Source organism: Microcaecilia unicolor, chromosome 3, assembly GCF_901765095.1.
Source record: "Microcaecilia unicolor chromosome 3, aMicUni1.1, whole genome shotgun sequence".
Lineage (NCBI taxonomy): Eukaryota > Metazoa > Chordata > Amphibia > Gymnophiona > Siphonopidae > Microcaecilia > Microcaecilia unicolor.
Genome location: NC_044033.1, coordinates 115,083,923 through 115,104,648, shown reverse-complemented (window position 1 = coordinate 115,104,648; position 20,726 = coordinate 115,083,923). Strand labels below are relative to the sequence as shown.

Sequence of the window (20,726 nt, the reverse complement as noted above, 5' to 3'; positions counted from 1 at the left end):
CCCTCATGCAGATGTTGTAGGGTGGCAGGTGGTGGTGGTGCTTGAAAATTTCTCTCCTATGCCTCAGGACCAGGAGTTCTGTCTCTGACACATTGAAATTAGACTCCCTTCGAGGAGACATGACTGTCCACACTGAGGAACGTTCCTCCATATGCAGGAGATATATACAGTGATACCTCGGTTTTCATCGGTAATCGTTCCAAAAACAATCGGCGAAATCCAAAACCAACGAAAACCAAGGCAATAATTTTGAAAAGTTGCCCTTTTTCCTTGAGGACATCCTTGTAGGGGCAGGAAGAGAATCTTGGTGCATCGTAGCAGTAGGGTCTTTTTCAGCTTTATAGAGTTCAGGGTAATCCCTTCTTCCTCCCCTCTCAGAAAGATTTATGTATGAGGCATGAGCTCCCAAAGGAAAAGCCGGATTAATGTTTTCCTTGTCTTCAGAGCACAAGTACAGTATGCACGCCGACGAAATCCGAGGCAACCGACGAAAACCGAGACAAATTTTTTGGAAAAAAAAAACGATGAAAACTGAAAACGGCAATAACCGACAACAACAAAAACAGGTTTTACTGTATATGCATAATTTGCATGTGGAGAGAATGTGCTGCAGTTGCTGCAGACATTTTCTCGACACAGGGACCAGCACTACCACTGCACATTTTACATAGCGCATTACTGATTGGCGGAGATGTTTCTCTCAAAGAGTCTATGACATTTGCAGTGCATTCTCTTTCTAGATGTTTTTTTTTTGTCTGTATCTTTGAATATTGAAACATATTTATTTATTTCTTCCATTATGGGCTTGCATTTTTAAATGTTTTCTGGTAACCATTTATTTCGCTATTTGAACGTCATATAGAAAATGTCACTCTGTATTTTTCTATTCCTCTGCCATTTTTTTTCTTTTCTATTTCTGCCTTTACTTGTAAATTCTGCTGTTTTCCATATTTTGTTCTCTGCTGTGTTTCGTAAATTGTTATGTGTTTCTATCTTACCTGATTCTTTCCCTCTTGCATGTGTTATACTTTTTTTTATAATTATTTCTGGCCAGGGAATTCTGTTTAATGTTTGAAGTATACACCTTTTATCTTTCCAGTATTTCTGGAATGTTCAAACTTCTGATTGTAACTCTGCTATCCTTCATACTTGAAGCCCCTTTGGTCTTGGCTCCTCTGTTTTTATTTAGTGATATTACTCTACCTTTAAACCAAAATAAAAGAGATTAAACTACACTTTTGCCATGCTATAGTCATTGGCCTCATTTTGCTTGAATGATCTCCTTACCTCTCTACCCTCATCTCCCCTTGCGTTCCTTCTCGTAACCTCCGCTCTCAAGACAAATCCCTCCTTTCAGTACCCTTCTCCACCACCACCAACTCTAGGCTCTGCCCTTTCTGTCTCGCCTCACCCTATGCTTGAAATAAACTCCCTGAGCCCATACGCCAGGCCCCCTCCTTGCCCATCTTCAAATCCTTCTCAAAGCCCACCTCTTCAGTGTCGCCTTCGGCACCTAACCACAATACCTCTCTTCAGGAAATCTAGTCTGCCCCAACTTGACATTTTGTCCTTTAGATTGTAAGCTCCTTTGAGCAGGGACTGTCCTTCTTTGTTAAACTGTACAGCGCTGTGTAACCCTAGTAGCGCTCTAGAAATGTTAAGTAGTAGTAGTAATAGTAGTAGTTAGTATACAGAATTCAGATGGAGTAAACTGCATGAAAGAAAAGCACATATTTTTTTACTTTCAGTTTGCCTCCAGAGGTGAAGTAAAATTTCAGTGGTAAAGTCCATTGTAATAGCTTGATAATATCAGAATAGTAAAGGAGCAGATGGAGGGAGGAGCAAGGGTGGACCACAAAATTATTTGGATAGCAGCAATATTCAGCTGCTGTCTGGATAACGTGCCAGGGGCCCTTTTACTAAGCTGCATTAAATAGTTAGGACCACACATTAAACATTAGCACAGATCTACGTGGAGGAGCATGTTTGATATAACGTCTAAGTCCGACTTTGGATGTTTTGAAAAAAAACGTCGAAAATCTGAATAGCAAAGAAGGTTATTTTCAAAAAAGAAAAACGTCTCTCTTTTGTTTTAAAAAATAGAATGTTTTGTGATTTGCACGTTTTATTTTTTGGTCCATTTTTGAAAAAAAAAAAAAAACATATCCAAGTGCAAAAAGCACAAAACTAAGCCATTGGGATGTCGGAGGAGTCAGCATTTTTAGTACACTGGTTCCCCTGACATCCCAGGACAACAAGAGGGCACCCTAGGGGGCACTGCAGTGGACTTCATAAAATGCTTCCAGGTACACATCTGACCATTGCTCTCTTACTTTGTCTGCTGAGCCCCTCCCCCCCAAAAACTCAAAACCCACTATCCCCAACTGTACACCACAACCATAGCCCTTACAGGTGAAGGGGCACCTATATGTGGGTACAGTGGGTTTCTGGTGAGTTTTGGAGGGCTCACAGTTTCCTCCACAAGTGTAACAGGTAGGGGGAGGTAGAAGCCGGGGTCCACCTGTCTGCAGTGCACTCCACCCAACACTACACTACTCCAGGGACCTGCATGCTGTTCAAATGGACCTGAGTATAACATCTGAGGCTGGCAAGTAATGTTTTTCATCCAATTTTGGGGGAGTTGGAGGAGGTTAGTGACCACTGGAGAAATAAGAGGAGGTTTCCCCTGATTCCTTCCAGTGGTCATCTGGTTATTTAGGGCACCTATTAGTTACAAAAACAGGTCTAGCTCAAAACGTCTTAGTTTTAGTCCTGGACATTTTTGTTTTCTTCCATTATGGCTAAAAAACATCTAATTTGGATGTTTTTGTGAGAAAAATGTCCAAATGCTGCTTTATGCCACTTGTTAGATGTTTTTCTGTTTTGAAAATGTGCCTAATAGTGTACTGTTAAAACAGCCAGAGCAGTAATAACCTGCATTAGCTGCTTAAAGTGGGTAGGGGTGATGCATGACCATGACAGGGGTTGAAAGGAGGAGTGGCCTGCAGTGCCAGCTGGTGTGCGAGACATTACCAATATCATGGGTTCTCTTACCACCACTTCAAGAAGAGGTGGTATGTGCAGCCACATTATCAACAGTCTGGTAGCATGACTATTCTAGAGGAACTGGCACAGTGGTGCACCCCCCAGATTTCATCCATCCTCTTAGATACTCCCTCCCCCCACAACATCCCCCTAACACAGCAATATTTAGGTCACCACAGATTATGCAATGATGAGATGCAAAAACAGGCAAATACAGCTCATTGCTCTGTAAATGCTATATTATATGAAGTATTATTAAAACATGATGTGGTGCTCATTGGGTGTTAGAACAGTCAAAAATTGGGGTTATTTAATCATCCCAAAGCATCAGACTGAACAAGATTCCCCTCTTGATCCGGCCCCTCCCAAAGGTAGTCCTCCTGATTCCCTCTTAAGTACATCCTCCCAAATAATACATTCCCCCTACCCAGACCACTACCTGAATTCACTGGTGGTGTAGGGTAACCCTAGACAGGAGTGATCCCCAATCACTCTTGTCCTTCTGGTGCCATCCCTCTAAATGGCACTCCCTAGCCATAGTCCCATGTGAGACCTACAGAGGAATCATTTTGTGGGACGGTGCCAGAATAGCAGTAGCAACTGGGGATCAATTCTGCACAGGGAATCAAGATACGACCACTTAAGTGGGGAGGATCATTATGGAGGGTAGGAGGCCTGATTTTTTTTTTTTTTGGGGGGGGGGGGTATTGATCAGGGGTGCTCTACTTCAGAGCTGGCAGGATTGGAGGTTATCTAGATAAAGGATGGATCTTGATTGGGGGGACTCAGGTTTGGGGGAGGCCCAAGGTAAATGGTGCACACTCTTTGAACCATTGTACATACACAAAGTAGTGAACATGGGGGAATTTGGGAAAATAGTGTATCTTCTTTTGAAATAGTGTGTCCTCTTTCCACATAGTGCACACTATTTCCAAAGAGTGTGTACTATTACGAGAAACTGACAAAATGGCCAGAAAAATCCAAATAAAATAGACATGATCTGGCTGCCATCTCTAATATCAGCTGACAAGGGAATATAAATCACACATGATGTATAAAACTTTGCTGAAAATATATATCCATTCTGTGGATGTCACCACACTTGTCTAATGTCTGTGCACATGCAGCATAACGTTCACAGCCATAATGCCCTTCTTTCAAATTTTTCTCAAATTTATTATTGTGAATGACATTGATATGACTGTATATAATATAATGGGATGTTGTACAAAAACTGAATGTAAAGGTAAAATCTAACAATGCTATTGTATTGCCACTACTATCACTGAACTGAATATGACATGAAACAAGTTATTCTATTTAAAAAATGTCACAAAGAATAAATTTTGCACATGTATACAAATTTATAATAACTGACAATGGGTTGCCGTGGTTTAGAACATGTGTTGCCATAATGGGACAGATCGAAGGTCCATAAAGCCCAGTATCCTGTTTCCAAAAGTGGCCAATCCAGGTCACAAGTACCTGTCAAGACCCCAATACACATGCCTACACTACCGTAGGCTACTTTTTACCGTGGCTTAGTAAAAGGGACCCTTATTTACTTCACTAGTTGTTCACATCTCCAGATCATTTATAAATATGTTCAAAAGCAATGGTTCTAGCACAGACCCCTGGGAACCTCACTATCTGCCCTTCTCCATTTGAGAAAAATGACCATTTAACCCTACTCCCTTGTTTTCTATCTTTTGGCCAGTTATTAATCAACAGTAGGATCTTACCTCCCCTATCCCATGATTTTCTAATTTCCTCAGGAGTTATTTATGAGGTAGTTTGTCAAATGCCTTTTGAAAAAGCTGCTCTATTTCCTTTTTCAATGTTGATGCCAGCATCCTGGTTCACCCAGTTTAAGGTGGAGCTCATCTTTCTGGAATAGACTTCCCTTTCCCCAGAATGTTACCCAATTCCTAACATCAGTTCACCTTTTTCCGCATGCTTATCCACCCCTTCAAAGAAATGTAATAGATTGGTGAGGCAAGATTTCCCATGACTAAATCAATGTTGGCTTCGGCTCATTAATCTATGCCTATGTGTTTGCTCTGTAATTCTGTTCTTTATAATAGTCTGTACCATTTTGTCCAGCATGAACATCAGGCTCACTGGTCTATAATTTCCCAGAGCACATCTGAAACCTATTTCAAAAAAATTGGCATTTCATTGGCCATCCTCCAGTCTTCTGGTACCATACTGGATTTTGAAGATAAATTACATATTACTAACAATAGCTCTGCAAGTTCAGACATCTAAAAGTTACAGATAGTTCAAAATATGGCAGTTAAGCTTATCACCAATGACCAAAAATATGACTATGTGGCCTTGCTTCTATGCCAAGAACACTGGCAGCTAGTCACTCACCAGATTACGTTTAAAATTTTGATACTCACTCATAAATTTCATAGCCATGGACATACCTCTCATGATTTTTGACACCATATGCTCTTCCATTATGTCTCTGGTCATCCCAGCAACACCTCTTAGTGGTTCCTTCCTTTCACTTCTTCAGACCTAACACCATCTGCTCTCAGATTTTTATTGTTAAAGTGCCCACTTTATGGAATTTTCTACTCCCTTCTCTGAGCTCAGAATCCTCTCACTCCCTGTTTAAATCAGCTCTGAAAATATTTCTGTGATGCATTTTCCATTTGAACATGAAGAACATAAGTACATAAGTATTGCCATACTGGGACAGACCACAGGTCCATCAAGCCCAGCATCCTGTTTCCAACAGTGGCCAATCCAGGTCACAAATACCTGGCAAGATCCAAAAAAAAAAGTACAAAACAATTTATACTGCTTATCCCAGAAATAGTGGATTTTCCCCAAGTCCAATTAAATAATGGTCTATGGGCTTTTCCTTTAGGAAGCCATCCAAACATTTTTAAAACTCTGCTAAGCTTGCATTCAATTATTGGTCATTAAAAAAAAAAACAACCTCCACTTAAAGTCTATAGTAAACAAAAAACATTTGGATTTTCCACACAAAGTAGACAAACAAAAATCCAGTCATAGATGTAACTTCTCAGCAATCAGGACAGGAGATCTCTGTTGCACCAGATGGCTTAATCAGGGGAAGACTGGCATAGAAAATCATACTGGGAAAGACCAAAGGTCCATCAAGACTAGCATCCTGTTTCCAACAGTGGCCAATCCAGGTCAGAAATACCTGGCAAGATCCCAAAAAAGTACAAAACATTTTATACTGCTTATCCCAGAAATAGCGGATTTTTCCCCAAGTCCATTTAATGGTCTATGGATTTTCCTTTAGGAAGCCGTCCAAACCTTTTTAAACTCCACTAAGCTAACTGCCTTTACCACATTCTCTGGCAATGAATTCCAGGATACTGGAACAGGATTCAGGATACTGGAACAAGCTTGGCAGGAACAGGATTCAGGATACTTAAGCAGGATTCAGGATTTTCAAACAAGCTTGGCAGGAACAGAAGCTGAAAGCAAACAGGGCAGACACAAGCAGGAAGGGAACTGGAGCTGATGACAAACAGGGCAGACACAAGCAGGATACAAAGCTGACCCACACAGACAAACAACAGAACTATAGCTGAAGGCTGAACCTAGCACACAAACAGGCCGAGAACAGAATCAGAAGTGCGCACAGGCACCCTTATAAAGAAATCAAGACAGAAGTGCCCACGGGCACACAGGCTATGAACAAATAGGGTTACCATATGGCTCCAGAAAAAGGAGGATGGATTGAGCCAGCCAGGTTTTACTTCCATTGCTTAAAGCAATGGAAGTAAAACCTGGCTGGCTCAATTACTTCCATTGAAAGCAATGGAAGTAAAACCTGGCTGGCTCAATTACTTCCATTGAAAGCAATGGAAGTAAAACCCGGCTGGCTCAATCCATCCTCCTTTTTCTGGACGATAAAAGCAACAAGAAATCAGGCAGAAGTGCCCATAGGCATACAGACTACGAACAAGGCAGAAGTGCACACAGGCACACAGACTAGAACAAGGCAGAAGTGCTACACTGCACACGGACTAACCTGGAGACCTTTGGCATTGCAAAGGCACTGAACGAAAGTGCACCACTTCCTTATAAACAGGACAGAGGCAGGAAATACACTGAACACCAAAGTGAGGCTTGAAACACACAGGAAGTGGAAACCCTATAGGACAGAGGCAGGAAACACACTGAACACCAAAGTGAGGCTTGAAACACACGGGAAAGAAACAACAATGCAAACAGTAGCCAGCTCAGCAGCTCACCATTGGGACAAAGTTGAGTCAGAGAGGGATCACAACCACAGTCGTGACATAAACTATCACTATCCTTTTACCCTTTACATGTGGAATTTCTATTTATAATGATTCAAGATGTGTTTTCTATCCTGCAGAATATTTAGTCTATTCGATTCAAGACCCTCTTTAATGTATAGTGCTACCCCTCCACCAATTTGATGCACCCTATCAATTCTATATAATTTGTACCATGGTATGACAGTATCCCATTGGTATCTTCCTTTCACCAGGTCTCAGAGATGCCTATTAAATCTATCTTTTCATTTAGTGCAATATATTCTAACTCTTCCATCTTTATTTTGTTAGGCTTCAGGCATTTGCTTACAGACGTTTCAAGCAACGTTTATTTCTATTTACAACTTGCTCAGCAGTTGGCAGTGATAATTTTCAATCTTTAAAATCTGTCTGCTCTGCATTTAAAGACACCAAGAGGCTCATTTTCAAAGAACTTAGACTTATAAACTTCCATAAGTAACTATAGGGTTCATTTTCAAACCAGAAAAATGTCTAAAAAGTGTCATAAAGCGGCATTTGGACTAAAATCTCAAAACGTTCAAATCAGTATTTTCAAAACCTGTTTTGCAGACATTTATCTCTGCAGTTCATCTGCAATGCATCCAAATCACAAGGGGGCATGCCAGGGGCATTTTGAAGGCAGGCTTAGGGCATGCCTAACACTTGCACATTTTACAGCCATAATGGAACAAAGCAAAAACATCTAGAGTAAAAACCTAAACACTTGGGGCTAAACTTTTTTTTTTTAATAAGGGACAAAAAGGTGCCCCCTTACTCCCCTAGTAGTTACTGACCCCCTCCCATGCCCAAAAATGTGAATTATCACCTGCTTCTGTGACATCCTTAGATGTTAGAGCCAGGTCTATCAGAGCAGAATGCTGGTCCATGGAGTGGTTGGTGCAGTGCACTCTAGACAAATGGACCAAGGGCCATACCTCTCCCTACCTGTTAAACTTGTAGTGGAAAGTGTCAGCCCCCCCCCCCCAAAAAAAAAAAATCTAGCAAATCCCTACTGTACCTACCTGTAAGTGCCCTCTTCACCCATAAGGGCTGTTGAAGTGGTTTACAGTTGGGGCAGTGGGTTTTGGGTGGGTTTTGGAGGGCTCAAAGGACAGGATAAAGGAGCGATGGTGAGACTGACACCTGGGATCATTTATATGAAGCCCACAGCAGTGCCCCCTAGGGTGGCCCATTGCCCTCCTGGGATGTCTGGGGGACCAGTCTACTAAATATTCTGGCCCCTCCTACACCCCAATGGCTTGATTTTCTACATTTTTAACTTGTAGGCTTTTTTGTTCAAAAATGGCCTAAAACGATAAACGCCCAGAGCACAAAACCACGTTACAAACTATATTTTTGAAACAAAAAGATATTTCTTTTTCAAAAATGGTTGTTTCCTATTTGGATTTGATACATTTAGCACAAAATGATCAAAGTTTGACTTAGACGCCATATCGAAAATGCCCCTCTATGTAACTTTGTAAGTATGAATGCCTTGAAAATACATCTCCTGTTCTACTATGGTCTCTATTGCAACCTCGCTATGGGGATGCCCTATCTTCCCTGTTTTGGTGATATTTTTAAAGACACCATGACACAGTGATGTGCTAGTAAATTTTTAACAACAGGATGTCTCTCCAGGAGTAGCTCTGCAATTTGGGGCGGAGACCCAGGGGTGGACTCTGGGGCAACGTATTATTCTTCCCCCCTCCATACAGGCTTAATAGGCATTCCTTTTCTGGCAGGGATGTTGAGCCCACAACCTAATAAATGGACTGCTGCTGCTCCCCACTGCTTGTTTCTGGCTCTGAGCAGCATGCCAGAACTTCTCATGCATTCTCAGAGAATGCACAAGAAGTCCCAGCATGCTGCTCAGGGCCTGAAACAAGCTATGGGGAGTGGCAAAAGTCTATTTATGTGGCTGGCATACTGGGACAGACCGAAGGTCCATCAAGCCCAGCATCCTGTTTCCAACACTGGCGAATTCAGGTCACAATTACCTGGCAAGATCCCAAAACAGTCCAATACATTTTATGCTGCTTATCCTAGAAATAAGCAGTGGAGTTTTCCCCCCAAGTCATTTTAAGTCAATTATATTGGTACAAAGGATGTGTGTAGCAACCAATTTACAATCTGCATGTCTTACCAAATAAGTACTCCAAATAATAGCAAATAAAATCCAAAAGGGCCATTCAAAAATGCATTGCTGTAAAGAAAATTGAAATCAGGTGCAAAAATACACTGCCATGAAAAAATGCATTAAAATACGTTAATGACTTTAAAATACTGCTGTAAAAACAGGCTTTAAAATGCCATAGAACATCAACAAGAATGCTCCTAAGAATATACAAGACTGTATATCCTGCCTTCTGTGCTCATAATGCAATCCTCATTCCTAAAGCAAAACCCCCCAAAATGTCTAATAATACTAAACATGTAATTGGATAGCAAGACACACTACTTAGCCACCCGAGAGAGGAGTGGTGTAATGGTTAGTACAGCAGGCTTTGATCCTAGCAACCTGGGTTCAAGTCCCACCAGAACTCCTTGTGACTTTGGACAAGTCACTTAACCCTGCATTTCCCCAGGTACAAAAACTTAGATTGTGAGACCTCGGGGTATAGAGAAAGTACCTGCATATAATGTGTATAGCACTGCATACATCTGGTAGCACTATACAAATGATTAGTAGTAATAGATGACAATGGTACTGTGTGCAAAAAAAAAAATAAAGCACTACCACTTAAATAACTTTCTGACACATAAAATTAACAAAGCCCTTTATCAAGCTCAGCCAAGAGTAACTATTATTATTATACTTAAAAAAACTTATAAATGTGCTTGTAAAAATACTGTTCAATAGGGTAAACAAACCACATGAAAAAATATACAAAAAACAGATGTATATTTTATTCTTTAAGATGTTCTAAGCATATATAACAAAAAAGGCTCACAAAACAATCTTTAAACAGCTTACCGTTGTGATTAGCAGCTCAGCGAAACAAAACAAAGTTCATTGTTCTGTATCCAAAGCTTCTATTGCTGACACAGAAGGTATCTGCAAGTGGGGCTGGCAGTGAGGAGCCTTGAGCATGCCTGTCCAATCCTGCAGGCCTTGAGCAGTTGCACAAGGCCCCGTGCTAGCACAGCTTGTAGTTACTGTATTTCTGTGACAGTGGTAGCTTCAAGTTCAGTGGCAGCTGCAGGCCGTAAGTAGAATTGTGGTCCATGAAAGGGGCAGGGGCGGGGATAAGGGAAAAGAGAAAGACCAGAGATGTTGTGCAAATTTGACTATAAGCTCCCAATTTTGGGGCTTTTTTTAAAGCCCCAAAATCTCGGCTTATAGTCAAGTAAATATGGTAACAACCGGCTCACAAAATTGCTCCAGCACACTATTGTCTTGACACCTTGTTTTGAACTATGCGCTTTTGAGAAACTGTTGGCCTTCCCCCAGTTTCTAATTTTTGAAAGCTGCTCTATCTCCTTTTTAAATGTTGATGCCAGCAGCCTGGTTCAACCATGGTTAAGTTGGAGCCCACGTTTCTAGATTTCCTTTTCACCAGAATGTTGCCCAGTTCCTAACAAAACTAAAACCCTTTTCCCTGAACTCTGAGACACTTCCATCGCTTTCCTTTTAAAGCTTTCTAATAAAGAACATATGCACAGTACTCTAAGAAACTGATTTATTGGTAAACTAACGTTTAACCTCCAAGGGTGGTGATTGAAATCAAAGATAATTGTTCTTTTCAACTCTCTTTTGGTACAATGAAGTTAATAAGTCCATTCTTCTTAGTAATTAGAATGCCCAAAAACTTGATAGAAGACTGATGACAATTCAAACCAAATTTTAATGGGATTCAAAGTGTTTAACCAATGTGCAAATTCTTTTAAATTACTTCTAGATGCTGTACAAATAAAAAAACACTTCATCCAAAAATCTTTTCCAGACTTTTATATAGATACAGATGTTCATCAATTGTGTTAGATATAATGTAGCTATAGAGGCCAATGTTGTCCCCCTAGCATTATCATATAATTTCCCATGAAAACAAACATAATTGTTTAAAAAAAAAACCATCTAATCCAGCTTCATTATGAAAGCAGTTGGAATCCTATATTCTTTCCCCCTGATATGGCTCCTGGACAGTTAAATAGGGTTTAAGCGCCTAGCCATGAATATTCAGCAGAAGATAACTGGTTATCTCCCACTAAATATCCCAGTTAGTGGCTAGCAGCTACTGGTTATATTATGAGAGGCATAATCGAACGCGAACGCCCATCTCCATGGGCATCTATGTCCGAGAACTGGTACGTGAAGGGGCGGGACAGACCGTATTTTCGAAAAAAATGGGTGTCCATCTTTTTTTTCGATAATACGGTTTGTGCCGAGCAAATGCATCGGATTTGTGCGGATTTGAGCTGGGCGGTTTCGTCTTTCAGCGATAATGGAAACCAAAGGCACCCAGCTCAAAAACAAACAAATCCAAGGCATTTGGTCATGGGAGGGGCCAGGATTCGTAGTGCACTGGTCCCCCTCACATGCCAGGACACCAACCGGGCACCCTGGGGGGCATTTATAAGAATTTTTAAAAAAAGTAAAATACCTCCCAAGTCCATAGCGCCCATCCCTTGGGTGCTGAGCCCCCCAAATCCCCCAAACCCCATTCCCCACAACTCTACACCAGTACCATAGCACTTATGGCTGAAGGGGGGCACCTAGATGTGGGTACAGTGGGTTTTGGGGGCGGTTTTCAGCACTCCCATTTACCAGCACAAGTGTAACAGATGGGGGGGGGGATGGGCCTGGGTCCACCTGGCTGACGTCCACTGCCCCCACTAACAACTGCTCCAGGGACCTGCATACTGCTGTGATGGAGCTGGGTATGGTATTTGAGGCTGGCATACAGGATGGAAAAAAAAGTTGTTAAAGTTGTTTTTTTTTTTGGTGAGAGGGGGTTAGTGACCACTGGGGGAGTCAGGGGTGTTGATCCCCGATTCCCTCTGGTGGTCATCTGGTCATTTAGGGCACTTTTTTGGGACTTGTTCGTGAAAAAAGGGTCCAAAAATGTGAACCAAATTTGTGCTAAAAACGCCTTTCTTTTTTCGATTATCAGCCAAGGGCGCCCAACTCTCCTCGGCCGATAAACACGCCCCAGTCCCGCCTTCACCACGCCTACGACACGACCTCGTCAACTTTGCCCATTTCCGTGACAGATTGCAGTTGAAGACGCCCAAAATCGTCTTTCGATTATACCGATTTGGGTGCCCACGGGAGAAAGACGCCCATCTCCCAATTTGGGTCGAAATATGGGCGTCTTTCGAAAATAAGCCTGTATATGACATAGCTGGTTAGGCCAGGATATTCAATGCCTAACCCAGTGGTTCCCAAACCTGGTCCTGGAGGCACCCCAGCCAGTCATGTATTTAAGATATCCACATTGAATATTCATATGAGAGATTTGCATGCAGTGGAGTCAGTGCATACAAATCTCTCTTAAGAATATTCATTGTGGATATTCTGAAAACATGACTGGCTGGAGTGCCTCCAGGACCAGGTTTGGGAACCACTGGCCTAACCAGTTATATTGAGCTGTCAAAATAGGCTGCTTAAATAGACCTATCTTTGACCGTTAAAAAGTTAACCGGATAGCGCTGAATATTGGCATAGTCGGTTAACCTTTTAGGGATCAAAATAAACCCAGATATTCAAAGCTGGTTGCCGGATACAGCCTGGCATTGAATATCCAGATTTAATGCTGGCATCGGACAGCAAACGCACTGCCTGCCACTGGGTATATATCAGGCCTTTTATATTCATTTATCAAAGTCTGGTGTGGCATTTTCAACTCATTTTACAAACTAATATAGTAAATGATGGCAGATAAAAGCTATCAGGGATTCTGTCACTGTCATCCCCACTACCTCCCGCTGAAGAACATTTCAGGCATCCACCATCCTATCAATGAAAAATAATTTATTGATGTTGCTTTTCAGTCCCCCCCCCCCCCCCCCCCACACACAGCTTAATTTCATGTTTTCCGGTTCTATAATCTCTCAGTTGTTAGGAAAAAGCTTATTTGTGCACTCCTCCAGGGTATACATCTCCAAGTCTTGAGGACTCTTGTCATAGATCTTCTGGTGGATATCTCATACCATTTTGATCACTTTCTTCTGAATTACTTCCTCTCTTTATCCACAAGAAGAGGCCTCCAAAACTGAATATAGTACTCCAAGTACAGTCTCACCAATGGCTTGTTCAGTGGTACACTCATCTCCTTCTTTCTGCTACTTATGTGCCTCTCTATACAGTCAAGCATCTTTCTGGCCTTGGCCTTGGCCACCACCTTCTCACAGTATTTCACTATCTTCAGATCCTCAGACACTATCACCCTGGTCCATTCACATCAACATCTCATCTCCTATTGCTCCCCAAATGCATCTCTATATTTCTTCAGTTAAAGCTTAACTGCCAAGCATTCACCAATGCTTCTAATCACTTCTCATGCTTTCTTCTATTTTCAAGGAGTGCACTTTGTTGCCATTCTTTTCCTTCTAACCCTTCAGCATTATAACTCACAACGATATTGATCAGGATAGGCCCCAAGATGGATTCTTAAGGCACTCTATTACTCACCATTTTTTATTTTGAGTGAATTCCAGTTACCACCACCCTCTGTGGCCTATCAGTCAACCAATTTCTGATCCAATTGGATCCCATCCTCAAACTGATCAATTTATCCAAGAGCCTCGTTAGAGGAACAGTATCAAAGGCTTTGCTGAAATCTAAGTAGATCACATCCAGTGCATGTCCTTAATCCAGTTCTTTTGCCATGTAGTCAAAGAAATCAAATTTGTTTGGCATGATCTACCTTTGGTGAAACCATATTGCCTTGGATCTTACATCCCATTGGATTGTATGAAGTTCACTATCCTTTCATTCAGCAGCACCTCCGTTATTTTTTCCACCACCAAAGTAAGGCATACTGGCCAGTAGTTTTCCACCTCTTATCTATTCTTGCATTTGTAAATAGGAACAGCAATAGTCTTTCTCCAATCTCATGGAACTTCCCTCATCTCCAAGGATCTATTAAACACAACCTTAAGAGGATCTGCTAATACTTCTCTGAGCTCACTCAGTATCCTGGGATATATCTCATTGGGTCCCATGGCTTTATCCACTTTCAGTTTTGCAAGCTGTTCATAAACATTTTTGAGGAAACTGTGAATATAAGGAAACCACACCAAGTGTAATCAGCCACATACTGTCAGGTTATTCAAATCGAATGAAAAAGCTCACTTTGACAGCTTTTGATTTTCAGAAACATTTTCAAACTTTGTCAAAGTTTATAATGCTAGACATTTAAGAGGAACTACATCCCAATGACTTGATTTTGTGCGTTTTTCAAATTGTCCAAAAAGCTAGATGCACTAAGCACAAATATCTAGAAAACATCTAGGAAATGGCCATTTTGTGAAACAAAATGATAGACATTTTTCAGGTTAAAAAATGGCCATGTTTACCACTTGTTTTTTGGTTGTTTTCGTAAAACGTCCAAAGCCAGATGTAGACGTATCGAAAATGCACCTCCATGGGTCTTACCATTGGATTATGTAAAATTTTACATACCTGTGGAAGCACATAGATTAATTGAATTCATGGAGATTTCATAATTTAAAAAAATCCTTTAACAGTTAGCAGACCTCATTCTTGACCTCCTCCTGTAATTCCAATATAGGATCTTCTGTCAGTGGACTGAAAAACTGAATATCGGATAATTGCCACTCTACTTCCAAAACCTATTGTTGCTTAGACTATTCAACCACTGCTCCACACATCTGTCCTTTTAATTATCAAATCCTCATATTGTTGCAGTACTCTCTTGTCTATGTGTGGCAGCTTGAATCTAGCAGTTGTTTTTGAAGACTACCACTAATGGTCAGGATGCCATTTTGAATCAAGGACTTTGACAGAGCAGAAGGAACTGTGGATTACTGCTGATCCCCACTAGACACCAGGGACCCCTGGTAAGAGTAGGGGGTGAGATTAGGGTGTGATGGTCTTTGTGAGGTATTTGAAATAGTATTAGTGTGTAGGAGAGGGATCAGAAAAGGAGGTATTGATGGGGGGTGGGGTTGGATAAAGACAGCATTGATTTATGTTGGGGGGGAGACTTGGAGGTTTGCCCTTGGCGTTTACATCTGCCCTTCAAGGAGGCATTTAGGCATGTTTCATGGGAGGTATAAATGCTGAAGTATTAATCTTTCTATGTCCACATGTATTCTCCATATAAAATGAGGATATTGGTATGTTAGGCGAAACCACTCCTGCTCCACACCCTAGCCATGCCCCCTTACTATGCAGGCATAGTATGAATCACCATTTTTTAATAGCAGCTTTGTAATATCCCTGTTTGCATAAGTAGGCAACCTACATATTTAAAAGCCACTATTTACATGACGGGATCCTTCTAAAATACAGGCCTAAATGTTTTTCCATATTTTAAAAAATATTTCTTTCCAACTTACTTTAATTCAGTCATTGAAGATTTTGTTCTTGGTCAAAGGTTGTGCTCCACTGTTGCTCTCAGGACCTTCCAAACATGGGTCAGTCCTAGAGCTCCCTATTTAGGGTTACCATTATCTGATAACTATGACTTGCTCCTTAGTGGCTGTGAACATTGCCTCTGCACCATCTCTAGCCACAGTCAGCCAGGGGAGTGAAAGACTCTAGCCAGAAATCAAACCTAGGACTCTGCCCATAACAGTGTACTGCATTGCCACAAAGCTACCACATCCAGCTTCTTAAAGCCCTCTTTCATCTTAATGGATCTTCTTGGGATATGTACATTATTGTGTAATTTCTTATCTGCAAACTGTAACTATTTCCATTTTATCCCTTCTACAATGTCACTTATAAGCTATTGAAAGGGACTCAGCCTAACCCTGGTGTCTATAACATGCTATGGGCTAATTTTCCTTCACCACAGTGGGCTATATTGACTGTTACTCTTTGAGTCATATTACTTAGCATATCCTTACCCTCTGATTGTTATTTTCCCACTTCTCAAGTGTTCAGTAGTTTTCTCTGTGGAACTGTGCCCAAGGCATTACTGAGATCCAAATAGGCCTCTATCTGCTAATTTGTTCATCTCATCAACTCCTAACTAATTTGTCAATATCTTTTACTTTTAAAATTATGTTCCTGGGACCCTGTAACTCATTAGTAAGCATGGAAATAAACAGGGAAGGAGTATATCTCTATTTGTGATCATCGAAGAAACAATCTGACTTTGATTATGTGACTTAAGACAAGTAAAAGATTTAATTATTCCCCGAGGGCGATGTCATCGTATGGCTTACTGACAACTACAAGTGCAATAATTTATGTGGTGGGCAAAAGCCAACATGGCAACATTGTTTATTTTTCCTTCATAGTACTTTTTAAAACAGTTTTCTAGCATTAAGACTGCCAAAGAGTGTATCTGAAATGATTAGTTACACTATACAGGGATTTGTTCTCTGTCTGGTTCTTATAAACATTTTTGTAAATGATATTGCAGAAAGGATGTCTTGTAAGGTTTACTTCTTTGCAGGTCATACCAAAATCTAAAATAGAGTATAGACACCCAAGATGAGGTAGCTAACACGAGGAAGGATGTAACTGAAGCTTTAAGGAAAGACTAGAATTTGTCAGCTAAAGATTTACCCCCCAATATTCAGCCGGTGGTGGTCAGCGTTTTTTTAAATACTGATCATCGCCAGCTAAATTATCCCTCAATATTCAGTGCCAGGCCATGTCCGGGCACTGGGACTGAATACTGGGGGCTAATTTGGCGTGGGTAGGTTGCTGCAGGTTATGCGGGCCTGGCCGATATTCAACTGAGCCTGCATAAGATTTATGCAGCCTAGACTGCATATCGAGCTGGGACTTCATACGTTGTTTAAAATTTTTATTTTAAAATTGAAATTCCCCCCGAGTTCCTGACATGTCATCTCCCCTCCCTCTCTCCCTCTCTACCCGCAGCCACAAGCCACTTCTCCCAGCAAATGCCACCCCCCTGGTGTTACGCTTTACCATCTTTCCTGTGCTTATATTTGTTTCCAAGATTGGTGTTCTATCCTCTTCATTTGTGATTTAAATGCTACGCAATATAAAGGATTCACAAACGCTTCCCATTTACCTCTGTACATTTACATCAGTATGCACACAGTTTTTGTCAAATAGACAGAGTTTTACCGTAATACCAGCTGACCTCATGAAATAGATTTTTGATGTACTGTGGACTTTAGATATGTTAATGCCACTAACTCACAACCTAGTTGTCAAGTACTTTTGCCTATGTAATTGTTATTTAACCATTAGGAACATATAGATTCTAATGTTTTTTGCATTCTTAGCAATAGCTGTATAAATACATCTGCAACATGTTCCTCTGTATACATACTCTTTTCCCTCTCCTTGTATGCAGATTCCTTATATATATATATATATATATATATATATATATATATATATATATATATATATATTTTTTTTTTTTTTTTTTTTTTTTTTTTTTTTTTAATTTATGGTTCATTTGTATCCCACATTTTCCCACACATGCAGGCACAATGTGGCTTACAGAAAAATTAGGAAAAATTACAAATTGAGAAAATACAGTTAAAGTTGACAAAGGATAGACAAGGGAGCAGTAGCTAACAATGGGGAACTAAGCAGGATGGGGGAGTGCATTGGGAATATTAATCAGCAGAGGAACTAGGGGAGTACGTTTTAACAAAGAAGTAAGTTTTCAGAAATTTTTTGAAGAGGATGTGGTCCATTTGCGTTTTGAGGTGCTGCGGAAGAGCATTCCAGTATTTAGGGTTCCAGTAGCGGAAAGAACAGGTGAAAATCAGCTCCAAAACCCACCCAAAACCCACTGTGCCCCCCTTCATCCCTAAGGGCTATGGTAGTGGTGTACAGTTGTGGGGAGTAGGTGTTGGGGGGCTTGGGGGGCTCAGCACCCAAGGTAAGGGAGCTATGCACCTGTGATCAATTTGTGAAGTCCACTGCAGTGCCCCCTAGGGTGCCCGGTTGGTGTCCTGGCATGTGAGGGGGACCAGTGCACTACAAATGCTGGCTCCTCCCACGACCAAATGGCGATCTCTAAGGCCGGCCCAAATGTTGAGATTTGGCTGACCCCCACCGTATTATCGAAACAAAAGATGGCCGGCCATCTTGTTTCAATAATACAGTCGGGTTTGCCGCTTTAAAGGGCCGTCATTAGAGATGGCCACCCTTATAGATGGCCGACCCGGTTCGATTATGCCCCTCTATATCTCTTCTTTTGACCAAATGTAGATTAATGTTACCATCGTACAATTCACTGCAATATATGCAATAGAGAGACATTATTACAATTTGTTTCAAAATACAGGATTTACCCTTGAATATACCTGTACCTATCTAGTTTCATTGTTTCATCTATACACATCCATTTCAAGGTATGGTTTTGTATATATTTTTACATTCATGCTCAAATATTTTTTCTTTTATGCTCACTATTGGTTAATGTCTCATTAGATTATTAAGTTGTATTTACTTTGGACCATGTTTTACACTTAGATTTTATTGTACTTAGCCTTTATCATTTTCTTATTTTATGCATGTAATTGTCATTTTTTGTAAATTTATTGTTGTTGTTTTGTCATTTTCACGTCTTTGTTGGATCCTTAATATATTTTAACTGTGTCAATCTTATATGATTGTATTTTTTATTTTTATACATGACTTTTATACCTGTTTTTAGTGACTCCTGAGGAAGGGCTCTTGTGGGCCGAAACATGGCTCATGTCGAGTCCTGGATACTTAATAAAGTTATTTCTCCAGAGAGCTTATTGTATATCACTTAATTATCTTTATTCAATACCAATATTACTTAAACATGTGCCTAAAAACATTTAACCATTCACTGATACTCAACTATTCATCATCCATACTCCACTTTCACTCAATACACTGTGACCATGCTTCCTTCACATCCTGTTCCTTAAAGAAATACCGTATTTTTCGGACTATAAGACGCACTTTTTTCCCCCAAAATTTGGGAGGAAAATGGGGGGTGCGTCTTATAGTCCGAAGGTAGCGTTTTTTTTACCTCCGTTCCGTACTTACAGGATTCCGTGTTCCCTGGTGGTCTAGTGACGTCGGGGCAGGAAAGAGCCCCCTCTTTCCTGCCCATCGCGCTGCTCTCCGTGCTTCTCAATGCTTTCCGACGGTCTCGGCGAGATTCAAAATGGCCGCCGAGAATCTCGGCGGCCATTTTGAATCTCGCCGAGACCGTCGGAAAGCATTGAGAAGCACGGAGAGCAGCGCGATGGGCAGGAAAGAGGGGGCTCTTTCCTGCCCCGACGTCACTAGACCACCAGGGAACACGGAATCCTGTAAGTACGGGACGGAGGTCCAAAACCCGGACAAGACGCACCGGAGCACCTAGGTTTTAGAGGAGGGAAAGAGGAAAATTTTTTTTTTCCTATTTCCCTCCTCTAAAACCTAGGTGCGTCTTATGGTCCGGTGCGTCTTATAGTCCGAAAAATACGGTACATACTATCTTGTGTCTTAATTAACACATATTAAAGGACATAAAAATGTTTAAATCAGTCCAATACTCCTTCTGTAGATGTCCAATGTGAGCAATACACTCTCCTGTGTTCTGTATCAGTCCTTACTCCACTCAGCAAATGAGCGAGTCAAACTCTTAATCCAATATCATGAAACTTTATCAAATCCTTCTCTCATAAATATCCTGGCTCATCGCCTTTGTCAACTTCAACCATGAAGTAATGATAATGTTCCATACTAGCTCATTGCTGATCCTATAATAGGACTCGAACAGAAAATACCACTCTCTTCCACAGGTACCGATTACACTCTTCCACTTCTTCCACAGGACTCAGGAATCGGTTTCAACATAGGCCACCCAGTGATTTTCAGCGTTTTCATCATTCACCACTCTTTAAAATCAAATTTCAAGCCACTGAATTGTTTTCCTTATTTTCCTTGTTCCCCGATACGGGACCGTATTTTGATATCTTCATCAGGAGGAACAACATACCTCGGAGGGATCGCGTCCAAATTGTCTTGTCCCCTACCTCAACGCAAGTGGCGTCCTTGTGCTGCGTGGGGTCCCGTTGACATGCATACTTGACTGGCACTGCCTGAGCCATGTGTGTGTAGTCCTCTCTGGGTTTGTTCAGAGAACGGTGGTTGCAGGCTCCTTAATTGCTTTGCTTCCATGCACCTGTTTCTGCTCTCTCTCTCTCTGCCTGGCTTCCAGGCTCCTTGATTGCTTTGCTTCCACCCACCTATGCACTATAAAAAGAATAAAATAACAACTCATTTTGGGG

General features: G+C 41.1%; 1 long non-coding RNA gene across 1 annotated transcript; it reads right to left on the bottom strand.

Annotated features, from left to right (window-relative positions):
- Nucleotides 1–4,996: 4,996 nt before the first annotated feature.
- Nucleotides 4,997–19,241, bottom strand: LOC115464628. The gene is made up of 3 exons (XR_003941265.1): nucleotides 19,229–19,241; nucleotides 13,506–13,508; nucleotides 4,997–5,092 (listed from the first exon to the last, which is right to left on the bottom strand). It is a non-coding gene; the product is annotated as an uncharacterized LOC115464628 (long non-coding RNA).
- Between the last annotated feature and the right edge of the window lie 1,485 nt (nucleotides 19,242–20,726).